At 41.0% G+C, this 14,317-nt stretch overlaps 1 protein-coding gene and 1 long non-coding RNA gene across 4 annotated transcripts in view; one reads left to right on the forward strand and one right to left on the reverse strand.

Moving 5' to 3' along the window:
- The window catches only part of CDH13 (cadherin 13), a 1,030,795-nt gene that overhangs the window by 353,151 nt on the left and 663,327 nt on the right, over positions 1–14,317 (forward strand). The window lies entirely within an intron of this gene.
- On the reverse strand, positions 846–14,307 carry LOC109494968. The gene is made up of 3 exons (XR_002150150.2): positions 13,712–14,307; positions 11,085–11,150; positions 846–1,235 (listed from the first exon to the last, which is right to left on the reverse strand). It is a non-coding gene; the product is annotated as an uncharacterized LOC109494968 (long non-coding RNA).

Here is a 14,317-nt window from a genome sequence, read left to right on the forward strand (position 1 = left end):
TCAAGCAGGCTCCACATTCGGTGTGAAGCCTGAGGTGGAGCTTGATCCCACGACCCTGAGATCATGACTTGAGCCAAAATTAAGAGGTGGATGCTTAACTGAACCAACCACTCTCAATCTCTTTAAAATAATTCGTACCAGGACGTTTAAGACAAAAATTATAGAAGGTCATAGGGTATCCTTGTTGATAGTGGTTCAACACAAATAGAAGACATTGAAAGATTTGCTTTAAAATATGACCTCTGCTCCGTTATTCAGAACATCCTGGTCCTGCAATGAGTGTTTTGTTTGTCATTCATTTTTAATGAGTCAAGAGTCCTTAATTTTCAATTTACGGTGTAATTTAAAATCATTTTGAAATGTACTCTGTCTAGGTTCAGCCCTGCATTTAGTGTCCTTGAAGTCAGTAGCTTAAGGTGGCTTGTGTTTTAGGTACACAATGCTGAATTGAAACTCAAATCCTTTCTGGTAATACATAATAAATAATCCTTTAACTCAAAATTTTATGGTAATTTTCATCTTCTGGATACTCAAGGAGGGTACTTTCTTTTTTTTTTTTTAATTTTTTTTTTCAACGTTTATTTATTTTTGGGACAGAGAGAGACAGAGCATGAACGGGGGAGGGGCAGAGAGAGAGGGAGACACAGAATCGGAAACAGGCTCCAGGCTCTGAGCCATCAGCCCAGAGACCGACGCGGGGCTCGAACTCACGGACCGTGAGATCGTGACCTGGCTGAAGTCGGACGCTTAACCGACTGCGCCACCCAGGCGCCCCAAGGAGGGTACTTTCAAATCACAACCACATCGTTAACACATACAAAAAAGTCCCAACACAATAGTTAATTACTATGAAGGAGTTTATTGCCGTGTTAGGTGTCTGTTTTTAGACCCAAGTGAAAATATGATCTTCTGTTAATACAGAGAAAGGAAAAATGTGATCTGAGACATTTTCCCAGTTGCATAAGAAAACAAAATTTAGACCCTATCTCATAAATGGTTTTGATGGACACAACTTAGTTTCTCTACGGCAGCTCCTTTGTGAAAAATGCTGAAACCTGCCTTTCTGGGGCACATCAAAGGCTTAGCCTGAGAGAGAAGAGGTGGCTGGGGAAGGCTGTCCCACTGCTTGACTGCTTGGTACACCATTCTCTGTGCTGCCATTCACTCAGTCTTTGTTGACAGCCCAGGTCCGAACAAGGATTATTCACTTTTGTAATCACTGGTGTGCTGGTGACCTGTGTAAACAAGAAAATAAGTGAAGTGAGCCATAACTCCAACAGAGTGTGAGGGAAATGAGGAGCTGTTATTGATGTTTAAAATCTAGATCTTTTCAAAATGGCGGCAAATTTATATTCAAAAACTGGTTTCATCCCAATGCAATATTTGACCGAGTTAGAGTAGAATAACTTCAGTTTCTGAAATTCACTCAAATAAGAATGATCTGATTTGCCATGAAAATGGTGCATCTAGGGCCACCTGGGTGGCCCAGTCAGTTGAGTGTCCAACTCCTGATTTTGGCTAAGGTCATGATCTCAGGGTCATGGGATTCAGCCCCATGTTGGCCTCCACGCTGGGCCTGCTTGAGATTCTCTCTCTCTCTCCCTCTGCTTCTCTCTCTCTCTCTCTCTAAAATAAATAAATAAAATTTTAAAACATACATAAAATGTTGCCTCTATTCCATGTTCTCCAGAACACCTAGATGCAAGTGACTCACACTCCTATGATAGCTGTGGCCATATTACTGACTTTTTACTCTGCTGAACACCATGGCAAGGGATCTATGAACACTCATTTATTCTTCAATCTGGTCCCATGAGTTTTGTGTATCAGTATGCAATCTATTTCACAGATGAGGAAACTACAGTTCAGAATGCAGGTTATCTTGTCCTTGGTTTTATAACTTGTTACGTTTTGAGCTGTGGGTCTCAAGTTCTCACTCTAAATTCTGTTGTTGCCTTGAGAAACTTTCCCTAAGGGCTAAAACACAAAAAAACTTGAGAGGAAATGTCTTGAAATTATTATGCATTTAAGGTTTTTTCTTCTCTTTTTCTTTTCTTATATTTATGTACATGGCCAAAAAACAACTACAAAGATCACATTGTATTTGTCCTTTTCTCCAGTTGGTTATCTACCTACTGACTTTGCTAATTTCCCTCATCATTAATTGCTTGGTAGATGACAATAGCTAAGTAAAGGAATGAAAATGATGAAATCCAATTCATTCATTGATTCATTGGTTGATTCACTGTGTATTGATTTATCATGTGCCAGGCACTTTTCCAGGCTATTGAACTACCCTGAACTTGCCCTCTTGAGAAAGATGAAAACAGTAAGTAGTGTAAATATACTGTGGAATACATTTTGATAATGGGAAGTGCCAAAGACAAAAAAAGAAGCAGAGAAATGTCAGGGTAGGGAAATATTGAAATGTTAGATGGGAGGCCATCTAACAAAGGTAACACTTGAGTAGGTATTGAGAGGAAGTTAGGAAATAGGGGAGAGCCTTAAGTGTGTAGGGAAAGACCATTGCAGCAGAGGGCATAGCACATGTAAAGGTCCTGGGGCAGGAGCATGCCTGGGAGTTTGAGAAAGAGCCAGGAGGCCAGTGAGTCTAGAGTGAGTAAGTGAAGGCAGAGGAGAAGGACACAATGCATAATATGAACTAGTTACGTAGGTTGTCATTGCTTAGGGTAAGAACTTGGCTTTGACTCCAAATGAGATGCTTTTGAGTAAAGGGGTTACAGAAACATGAAATGGGCCTTTCTTGGCTGTATTGAGGCTATTTGGGGTGGGTATGGATGGGGAGGAAACTGGGGGCACCAGTGTGGAAGCTATCGGAGTATTCCAGGCAGAAGACTATGGTAGTCCTGGCCAGGATGAGGTCTTCCTCCTTCCTTTCAGTTTCATAAATTGGTGCTTCAAGTCTACCACATCGAAGAGGATGAGTGATCGAATGACATATAACTGGTCCTTTATATGTGATCCTCCATTATATTGCATTTTCTGAGGAAACACATCTCCTTTGGGAGACTGTGTTCCAGAAAAACAGCCCTCTTGATTTAAGCAGAGTGGATCAGTAAGAGTTGGTGGTTTTTTTTCATTTGATTAGATTATGGTGTTTATTTTTTTATTTTTTTAACGTTTATTCATTTTTTGAGAGACAGAGCGTGAGTGGGGGAGGAACAGAGAGAGAGGGGGACACAGAATCCAAAGCAGGCTCCAGGCTCTGAACTGAGAGCACAGAGCCCGACGCGGGGCTCGAACTCACAAACTGTGAGATTATGACCTGAGCCGAAGTCGGGAGTTCAACCGACTGAGCCGCCCAGTCGCCCCTAGATTATGATGTTTATTAAATGAGAAGTGCGGTGGTTGAGTCCATTATTTAAACAAACTTACACACGCAACTATTTTAGGGGCCCTCCTATCTTACAGATGCTTCACGTCCATTTCTTTCTTTCTTTCTTTCTTTCTTTCTTTCTTTCTTTCTTTCTTTCTTTCTTTCTTTCTTTCTTTCTTTCTTTCTTTCTTAAGACAACTCTAGGCAACAGGCATAATTATTCCCATTTTGCAGATCAGAAAATCAACTGTTGGAGATTCTGTGTAAAATCTCATACAGCTGGGCAGAAAGACTCTTCACATCTGTACACTCTGGCTCCAAAGCTCCCTGTATATGTAATAGATATTCTTTCTTTTAAAAAGATTAGTTTTGGGGCGCCTGGGTGGCGCAGTCGGTTAAGCGTCCGACTTCAGCCAGGTCACGATCTCGCGGTCTGTGAGTTCGAGCCCCGCGTCGGGCTCTGTGCTGACACGTCAGAGCCTGGAGCCTGTTTCAGATTCTGTGTCTCCCTCTCTCTCTGCCCCTCCCCCGTTCATGCTGTGTCTCTCTCTGTCCCAAAAATAAATAAACGTTGAAAAAAAAATAAAAAGATTAGTTTCAAATAGTGCTTACTTGATGCTGGATAATGTTTTTAATTGAATTATTGATTCAGTAGCTGTCCAATCATCTGGAAGATTATTTGCGCTGGGAGCTATCATTCTTGAATGTGAACCGGAATCCGCTGGAGGGCATGTTCAAACACAGGTGGCAGGGCTCTGCCCCAGAGTCTCTCATTTACCCGGCCTCAGGTGGGGCCCATGAGTCTGCATTTCCAACAAGCTCCTACGTGATGCTGATGCTGCTAGTTTGTGGGGCCACACTTTGAGAATCTCCCGTCTATGCCAATCCTATTCCTTTCCCCATAAACACATTGAAGATCAGAGAGGTTACCTATTTTCAACATCAGTAAAAACCCTTCCCACTTGAATTAACTATGACCGGAAACTTGAACTACAGAGAAACAAAGCTAACTCTCCGAAATGAAAATTGGGGGTTTGTTGCTTCTTTGTTTGTTTTCAGTCAAAAGTAGAAACCATACAGCCATCTTTGTTCTCACATTTTCTCCTAATTTATTATCTCCTTTTGAAAATTTAATCAAGAGGAACCCTGCCCCATCTCACACACATTTCATTTCTCCTGCCTATTTTCTTTCCTCCTTCCCACTTTGAAATTTCTGTTGTGCTTTGTAGTTGCTCAGGAGATTTTCAAAAACATCATCTTGTGGACAGATCTGCTACAAACAGGGTTGATGAAGGCTCTAGTGATAGCTACCCAGACTCCCACTGAATCAGAGTTAATTTTTTTTTTTATGGAATTAGAGATGATTTGTGAATCTTGGACTAGAAACCTCCTTTGGCAGAATCCGTCAGAATCCATTTTTGATGTCTGGCACTAGTAGCGAACTTATTTGCAGTCAGTTGTGGGAACCAGCTGTTTGGTTCTCCTTGTCCTTTGACGCGGAGCTCAAATGTCATTTCTTCTGTGAAGCCTTCCATGGCTCAGGCTCAAACCAGACTACTTGTTCTACTTTTCTTCCTGGAGAACTCCGTTCACACTTCTGTGTTCCCCAGTATGCAACCCACCACCTAATTTGAAATGCCTGACTCACTGACCAGACTTGCTATCAATAAGGACAGAGGCTGACTGTCCATCTGTTTTATGCATATGGAACCCATCACAATTCTTTAGACTCCATTTGCTGAGCAGATGAGGGACAGCAGAGCAAAGTAGCGAGAGGCATGAGCTTTGAGTCAGGCAGACTTGTTTGGAGACCAAATTCTTCTATACCTGTCATAAAGGTGTAACTTCACAGGTATGAAGCTTCCCTGTAGGGGGCGCCTGAGTGGCTCACTGGGTTGAGCTTCTGACTTCCGCTCAGGTCATGCATAATCTGCTGTTCATGAGTTCAAGCCCCACGTGGGGCTCGCTGCTGTCAGTGTGGAGCCCATTTCAGTCCCCTAGCCCCTCTCCGCCCCTCCCCCTCTCTCACTCTCTCAAAAATAAACATTAAAAAATCATAAAGCTTCCCTGTTGGCTCGGTTTCGTCATCTGTAAAATGGGCAAACAGCACCAGTATCACTCAGAATTGTGAAAAATTAATATTATTTTTGTTTAAGCCTTGCAATGTCTCAACAACACCGCTTGACTTGTGGAAAGAGCTGAATAAATATTAAATATCAATCTGATGTTCACAGGCACTCTTTAACCCCTATAGGGTTAGTTAAACTGAAATTGAGCCCTAACTTCATAGCCGCATAAGTTGTGGAGATCCAAAGCCCTTCCCTTAATTTATATCAATTTCTAGGAGTTCACATCCTTATGACCTTTCTTGCCTCTGGGTCCCCTGCCTTTATGTTTTCTGCTTTTTTATGTGTACAGTGGAGACATGACCCCTATGCCAGATTGCAGACACACACACACACACACACACACACACACATACACACACACACACCTGCACACTTGTGAGCAAGGCAGAGTTTACTGAGGGTTTAAGGTTGCAAGGATACTTTCATGATCTTTCACTGTCTCTCTGGCTTCCCCCTTTCTTCTCTCCCTTCCACCCCCAAATCTGCTCCTCTCACCTTCCTGTCTGAATTATTCTTCTCCCAGTTCATCTTTCATTATGCAGAGCCCTTAGGAACCACTGTGTTTTACCTTCCTGAACTTCCACACTCAAACTCAACAAGAGGCTCCATAGAGCCAGGGGTCTCGTGCCTACCAGGGCCCACCTTCCTCAGAGGGTCTGTGGCTGAGCACTGCACCTGTTCTATCATTCCAGCTGTTACTACTATTTTCAATTTTCTCACTATGAGGGACTCCCTTCCTTCCTTCCTTGCTTCCTCCCTCCCTCCTTTCCTTCCTTCCTTGCTTCCTCCCTCCCTTCCTTCCTTCCTTCCTTCCTTCCTTCCTTCCTTCCTTCCTTCCTTCCTTTTTTTCCTAGTATTGCTGAGTTAATATCACCAGGTGTCATTGTCATGCCCATCCGAGTCCAAAACTGGGTCCTTCTTCCCAGGACTCTGATGATGAAGGAAGAATTCATATCCATGATACCCAGGCTTAAAAGGCACTAAGTAAGAACCCAGGAAACCACCTAGTGCAAACTTATAAAACTACAGAGGGAATATGTGCTATAGTTTAAATGTGGGACTTTCCTGAGTTCAGTGGATTTTTAGGTACATAAAACACACAGTAATGATCCTTTTCCAGTTCCAATACAGCATCTGACTTTATGGAGATGTTAAACCAGTTTGAGGGTTTTTGGTTTCTATCTTTCTTCCTTTTGCCCCTTTGCTCAAAGAAATGGTGCTTTTTTTTTTTTTTTTTTTTTTAAGAAATGGTGCTTTGCTCTTTGCTAATGAGCTGGATCCTTGTCAGAAAAATAAGATAAAATAAAATAACTATTTCTCTATCACCTTTGGGCTGAATAATTCCTATTTCATTTTCTGGGAAGCTAAATTTTCAAGGGACTTCACTGAGAGTGCAGAAAAGCAGACATCATAGTCATTTAGGGGAAAGTGATGACAGACTCTCTACAAGAAAAGAAACAAAAATTAATGACAAATCGCATTAAAAGATGACAGATTATTTTCATTGTGGGAAACAGACCTTGAAGACAAACAGTTTTATGTGTGAATTTGATCAAAAGCATGATTCTCAGCTAATTTCTTGGTTGTAAATTAAATTATGGCTTTAGAGACATAAAAATATAGATATACACAATTTCCTTCTGCTCTTCTGGATATATTCATCTTTGCAATGAACGCTTGTCCATATATTTAATGACTGCAGATAATGGATTTTAAAAGTGTATTTAAAAAGTTAATCCTCTTGAGGACCTATTTTGAATGGAAAATATCTCCCAGCAGATTTTATTTTGGAAAATTAAAGGCAATACTCAGGCATTGAGATAAAATTTAGGTAAGTGTATGTGAGTCATTTTCCCCTCTCTGCTGATAGTCTTCGTGGCTAATCACGAAACTGACTGCAAAGCACGTTGTAGATGAGTATACTTGCCCTAGCACCCAGGTGGCTGAGAGCAGATACCTTGAAGAGTGTGGTGGGGGGCAGGGTAGGGATGTGACCTTGGCCTGTAGCATAGATCAGCAAACTTTTTCTGCCAAGATCCAGGTAATAAATATTTTAGGCTTTGTGAACCGGACGGTCTATTTTACAACTATTTGATCCTGCAGTTGTAGACCAAAAACAGCCACAGACAACATGTAAATAAAGAGTGTGGCTGTGTTCCAATAAAACTCTGTTGACAAAAGCAGATTGTGAGCTGCAGGCTGTAAACTCCTGACTCCTGGCTTAGAGGGATACTTGGTCACACGCCGACCCACAAGCTTCTTGTTTCTCATTTTCACAATCTCTGTATACGTCCCAAACACTGGTCCACAAAGCGGGGATTAAAACCTCAGGAAGAGCCCTGACACTCCCTGCTGTCCATCAGCACAGGACAGGAGCAGAAAAACAGAAAGGGCGTTAAGGACACCGGTTCTCCTTTCAAAGTTGGGTGCCACTGTTTTATCTGGTGTCAGAACCGTTTGACAGATCACAACACACAGATTGAGGCATTTACAAAATATGTACTAAGTGCCTACTGTTTGGCTCTGTGCTAGTACTGAAATACATGGGTTACTGCGCTGATCAAGTCCCTGCAGGTGTGAGGCTTTTTTTCTGGTAAAGGAGAGGCACAGCATGAGAGGGAAGGGAGCCCAGACAGAGAGGGAGGCGTTGAAGTGAGTCTCCTCTCTGAAGGTGGGACTCTGGTAAGGAGCTGCATACTGGCAGAGAAACATTGGCCTCTTGCATGTGAGCAGGTGTAATAAAACACAGATGCCTGGTGTCAGCTGAACAACAGAGAGAACATGGCTTAAGACACAGTTCCCTCCTTTAAGAAGCTTCGAGTCTGGCAAGGGAAAAAAAGCAAGCAACAATTTGAATGACAACTTGACAGTCTGAATTCCTAAATACTCTGGCAGACCCCGAAATTCACAGGAAAGGAAATAAAGCCAGTTCTATGAGCCAATGCCTAGTAACCTCACAATTCTTCATTAATACACATACTAACAACACACCTTTCTTTCAACTATCAAACTGGCAAAAAATACAAAGACTGTGTTTTCCACTGTTAGTGTGAGGAAAGAGAACTCTAATGCACTTTGGATTAGAGTCCAAATCAATAAAGCCTTTCTGGGTGGAGCATTTGTCAGTGTCTAAGTAAATTTTAAATGGGTATTTCTTTTGAATCAGCAGTTTCCAAGATGAGTCTCAACTGGAGAAAAATACTTGCACATATGCGCAAAAAGGCAGGTGTAAAGTGTTTACTACTACATAGTTAATAATTTTGAAACAGGAAAAACTGAGCGTCCAGCCACAGGGAACTGTTTTAATAATAGCACATCCATACTAAGAGCTGTTATGCAGTCATGGAGAAGAATCAAGTAGGTCCATATGAATATACATAAAATGTATTAGAAAAAATGTGTGTAATAGAAGAACAAGATTACTTATGGGATGTGTGTGGGTATAGTTTGTAAATCTGGTAGAATATATGTCAAATTGTGTGGTGGTTAATGGGACAAATGAGAGGCGACGAATGGTAAGTGGGTGTGTTTTCCACTTCACGCAAATAAAATTTTTAATTTTTTTGTATTTAAAAATAACCATTAATACAATGTGAATTATAAGACAGTTGCACAGTAAAAAAAAATGCCCACTGTGGCAAGCTCACCCTTAATTCTAGAAGGGACTACACTTCAGTTATCAAACTCTACACCCTTGGAGTTCCTTGTTTACTTTGAACACTGTATTTCTTTAAGCGGGGAGGGGGAGTCATTTCTTTCTTCCTGCTATTTTCCCAGGATATGTAAAGTCCTATTCCTAGTGATAATGTCTGAAAATGAACATAATCCAAAGGTCCTCACTTTGCAATGTTTGCAGTAAGATTTCGGCATCTTAGCATTTAAGTGTTTTCAGATTACATCCATTTAAACATCTGTGATTCATTATCGTAAATATCACAGTTGTGTGGGACCATATGTTTCGGCTTGCAGCATATATATATATAAAGAAAAAGCACTAGCAATAAATTTCAGGAACCTTAGACTTGCCGTGGGTATGTGCAAAAAGAACATTTTCAGACACGTGGGGCCTTCTATAATCACAGCAATATACTTGAGATCCCATATAAGAATCCTTCAATTGCAAAAGTTGCCAGTTTTGATGGAAAGCTATGATTTACATTTGGCTCATGCTCATCCCATGATAATTCAGGTAGGGTGGGAAGCGGAACAAAGGCCTTTAGACGCAGTGGCTTTGACTTCCTTAGGAAATGAACATGGGCTATTGTTGAGTGAAGAAATCACAAGAAAATGGGACACCTTTAACAAGTGATGAGCCGCTCTTGGCAGGCATCCTCCTCCATTCCCACGAGGCTGAAGCTAGAGACGATGCCATATGGCATAAGGGATGCAATGAAAATCTCTTGGCAACTGGAGGATGAATAGACATGACCTACAGGGATGATCATTTTCTTGCTTACATCAGAAAGCCATATATGCATACAAGAATTAATTGTGCTTCATGTATTGTAAGCCAGATCATCTTATTTTAACTTCCTGATAAGGTTTTGTCAACTAGACAGAACCAATTTGTTATCACAGCTGGCGAGCGTCTCACCCACCACAATTCGGGAAGAAGCTGAATGAATTAATTGGTTGCGACCAAAGAGTCGGCTAATATTTCTGATTGCCAGCTCTTGCCAGGATTAGCACTGAGCAGAGCCAGAAGGATAACCTGTAAGAGGCTTGTGCCCTGAAAGTACTCCCAGGTTACCAAAAGATAGGTCAGGAGAAAATTATGAAGGTGTAGAAAGCAGTGTTCCACACTCTATGGAAGTTTGATTGGCATAGCTGCTGGTTATTATCAAGCCACCGACCTTGTCAATATTGAGCCTGTTCTTTAGGAGGGATTGTTGCCTCAGGTAGTGTACTTGGGCTCCCAAGCAATACTCTATCTTCAGGAAATGTTCCTAAACCCTCTCTGGAATGTAGGTGGCATAAGGCCATCTCCGTGCAGAAGCATTCTTGGTATCCACAGGGAATGAAGGATGGGTTGTTCAAAATGCCTCAGGATGTTTTACACAGAAGATACTCATCCATGCACTGTCTACAGATTCTTTATGAGTTTTAGGAAAATCAAACCATACTTAAGATCATGGATCAAAATGCCATGCTCCTTTTGTCCTCCACCCCCATGATGTTTTGTTTGCTGTGATCTCGGAATCTGTGATGGCTTTGTAGTGCAATAGCAGGATGTTGGTCTGCAGAAAGTCCAGATCTCAATAGTTCTTCGATAAAAGTTTCAGATAGATCACTGATAGCAAATTCCACAGTAAGCTTTTCTCCCAGCCTTTAAAAGCTCTTGAATACTTCTAGATGTTCTGGGGCTGCATAATGATCTGGAGGGGCCTCATTCATGCATTTTCCTTGCCCTTCTTCAGATTGTGTTTCCTAAATTTTGACCTACAGAAACTTCTAGCTTCTGCTGTATGGGTTTTATGGGTTTTTCCCTGATGAATCTAATCGCTTACTTCAAGATTGCACTCAACTCTGTCTTTGACACCTCTTTCAGCTCTAGACAGACTGTCTAACTTCTGTTAAGCCATATGCTCCTAGGCTGTAGAATAACTTCTAACACTTACTTTGGGTTCTCCCATTCCTGGAACAATCCACCCGCTGTATCTTCTCCCAGAACCTGGGACAGGACTCTGCAATAGATGTAAAAAAGCCAAGCTCAAGCCCTGCTACTTACAGATGTGTGACCTAAAGAAATTTGCTTTGGGGTCTCTGGGTGGCTCCGTCAGTTAAGCATCTGACTTTGGCTCAGGCCATGATCTCGTGGTTTGTGAGTTTGAGCCCCGTGTCGGGCTCTGTGGTGACAGTGCAGAGCCTGCTTCAGATCCTCTGTCCCCCTCTCTCTCTGCCCCTCCCCTGCTCATTCTCTCTCTCTCTCTCTCTCATGCATGTACTATGTCAAAAATAAACATTTAGAAAAGAAGAAATTAGCTTAATCTCTCTGGGCTTCAATTTCCTCATCTCTATGATATTATCATCAAAGGACTGTTGAAAGATGAAAGAAATATTTGTCAATGGTTAGTGCACTGCCTGACATTTAGAAAATGTTCTGCAAGGAACTATATATAGAAGATAGCTGTATATCTATCTATTTACAGAAGTATATGTAACTATATACAGAAGTATATCTGTATATAGGTATATATCTAACCGTATGTAGAAGACATCTTCTATAGAAGATAGATGTCAAACCTAAAAAATCAGCACCATTATGGTTTTGTAGGGTGCCTTGAAGATATAGGGAAAGGCTTCAGGTGATTGTTAATGCCTGCTCATATGAGCTAACACTCATTTAACTTGGATACTATTGACATTTATGTGCACTAAACTAGTTTAGAACTGGAGTGAATGTTGTCTTGCTAGAATCCTCAGCGAGTCTGACGTTATTACAGATTTTTGATACCCAGCCAATTTGCCCATTTTCTTGGATCAAGTAGGTTGGGAAACTAACCCCGTACAGATTGGTTTGTTGATTTTATATAAAGAGAGGCAAACCAAGAAACAGTTATAGACAACTGTCTCCTAATTATAGACAACAAACTGATGGTTACCAGAATGGAGATGGGTAGGGGGATGGGTTAAATAGGTGATAGGGATGAAGGGGTACACTTGTTGTGATGAGCACTGGCCATTGTATGGAAGTGTTGAATCACTACATTGTACCCTTGAAACAAATACTGTATTGTATGTTAATTAACTGGAATTTAAATAAAAACTTAAAAAAACAAACTTAACATTTACTTCTCCCAAAACCCACCTTCCTCTTCCCCATTTGAACATTTAGAGATCATTGTTTACTGAGCACTGCTTCAGATGATAGATTATAAGGTCTTTAGGAGATGGGACTGTGTCTTCTTATACATTTCTTTTAATACTTGTAAATCAGAATCTGATTCAATTCACATTCCCTGAAGACTCATTTTGCAGGACTTTTGTTTGTTTGCTCATCTTGAACATTTTTATTTATTTCCAAATGTTGGATTACCACTGCTACACTCCTACCTGCTTTCATCTCCAAGTCCCCCTAATCCTTTCTGAAACCTTCCATGGTAGTGTAGTAAAAGACCAGTTGATCATTCCACCTAGAGTTCTAGGAAAGAGGTTGGGTCAAAGCTAAAGGCCCTTTAGATCCACGATGCTGTCTTGGTAAATTGATGGTGTGACGTCAAGGTTATAATTAGATCTTCAAACTCTCATAGTCAATTAAAATATGTGCCTATGTTGATTTGTATACTTTCACTATTTGTGTTATGTATTAGTATAAATATTTACCTGAAAAGCTATAATTCATCGCTTCACATGTTTCTAATGTGTTGCTGCATTCTTAAACACAATTTTATTATGGCTTAAGGCCAAAGCATTGTTTAGAAGAACACATCCAATTTTATAATAAAACATAGGGAAAATATACAGGAATTTGCTTTCTAAGCAATTTTTAGAGAACACATCTCCTTCATAAAGTGAGAAATACTCGTTGATAATCCCTCATCTTGGATGCTTTCTGATAATGATGAGCATGCTCATTAGTTGACTTTCTCTTGCTGCTGGGAATAAGTTATTATGTGGACCTATGATTTGTTTGCTTATAATTTCTACCCTGTGGTGCTTGTTTGGCCTTTTGATACAATGAAGAAATGGAATGTTCATCTTTCAACAGGGCAACCCTCCAGATCTTCTAGACACTGAATATCAGGAAGGCAGATAATCTAGCGTATTCATCTTTATGTTAGCATTTATCCCTTACTGCCTACTATCCTGAACACTGTAAGTGGAAAAAATATATTTTTAATGGGTTGCTAGATTAAAATGTTGAGATTTAGAATAATAGAATCTCCCAATTGTAAGAGACATCATCCAACACCAGAATCTCTTCCATACCGTTCCTGCTGAATAGCCATTTAGGCTCTACTTGAAAGCATCTAGAAACAAGCAAATTATTTCATCCAGAAATACTGGTCCTTCCAAATGGTAATCTGAATTTCTTCAGGCTTTTCTAGTATTTGAACAATAAGGAGTTCATGCAAATAACAATATTTGCACTATACATTCTTGTAGCCACCACCTGCACAATTGTAACACCTCACCTTACCCCCTCCCCTGGCCATCATTGAGATGATTTCTGAAAGACCTTACCCAAACTCATAAATTATTCTCCCATGACCCCTCCTTCTGGCCTCTTTGTTGCTTAACGTACCTGAAAAGCTCTTGAAGGAAGAGTGTCCTCACCGCTCTTTGTGAGAAGGCTGCTTCTCAAAGTCCATCTCTTGGATCGTCAAAGCCATGAACCCCCAAGATGCCAGGAGACCCAAATGTACTATAGCCTTCATTGTACGAGAGCAAAGTGAAGGTGTACTCCATTCAGAAATGGGGCCAAGCCACCATTCACCATCGCTGTTTATAGGGAACCAGGCTAACAGAGCTTGAGATTACCTAAATTGCCTGTTTGTGCATCTTTAAGCTTGTATATATAGCTTATGCCTTTCTTAAACTACAAACCCGTGGGGCTAGACTAGGAAGCCAATTTTGAGTTCTGTCTATCCTTCTGTTTCTGCCTCTCTCTAAGTGCCCACATAGAAGTTGTCCTCCTTACAGGTCCCTTCCTCGTTATGTAGATCTGCCCACGCAGTTGACAGGTACTTGGGAAATCACGGGTCTGATTGCATCAGACATGATCAGGATCTGAATCATGATTTAGGCTCGGACAAGACACTCTGCCACATGTCCCCAGACAACTCCCACTGCAAGGCCAAAAATCTGGAATGTTGCTGTGGACCAAGTCTCTCTTATCATTAACAGAAAT

Source organism: Felis catus, chromosome E2 (assembly GCF_018350175.1).
Source record: "Felis catus isolate Fca126 chromosome E2, F.catus_Fca126_mat1.0, whole genome shotgun sequence".
Lineage (NCBI taxonomy): Eukaryota > Metazoa > Chordata > Mammalia > Carnivora > Felidae > Felis > Felis catus.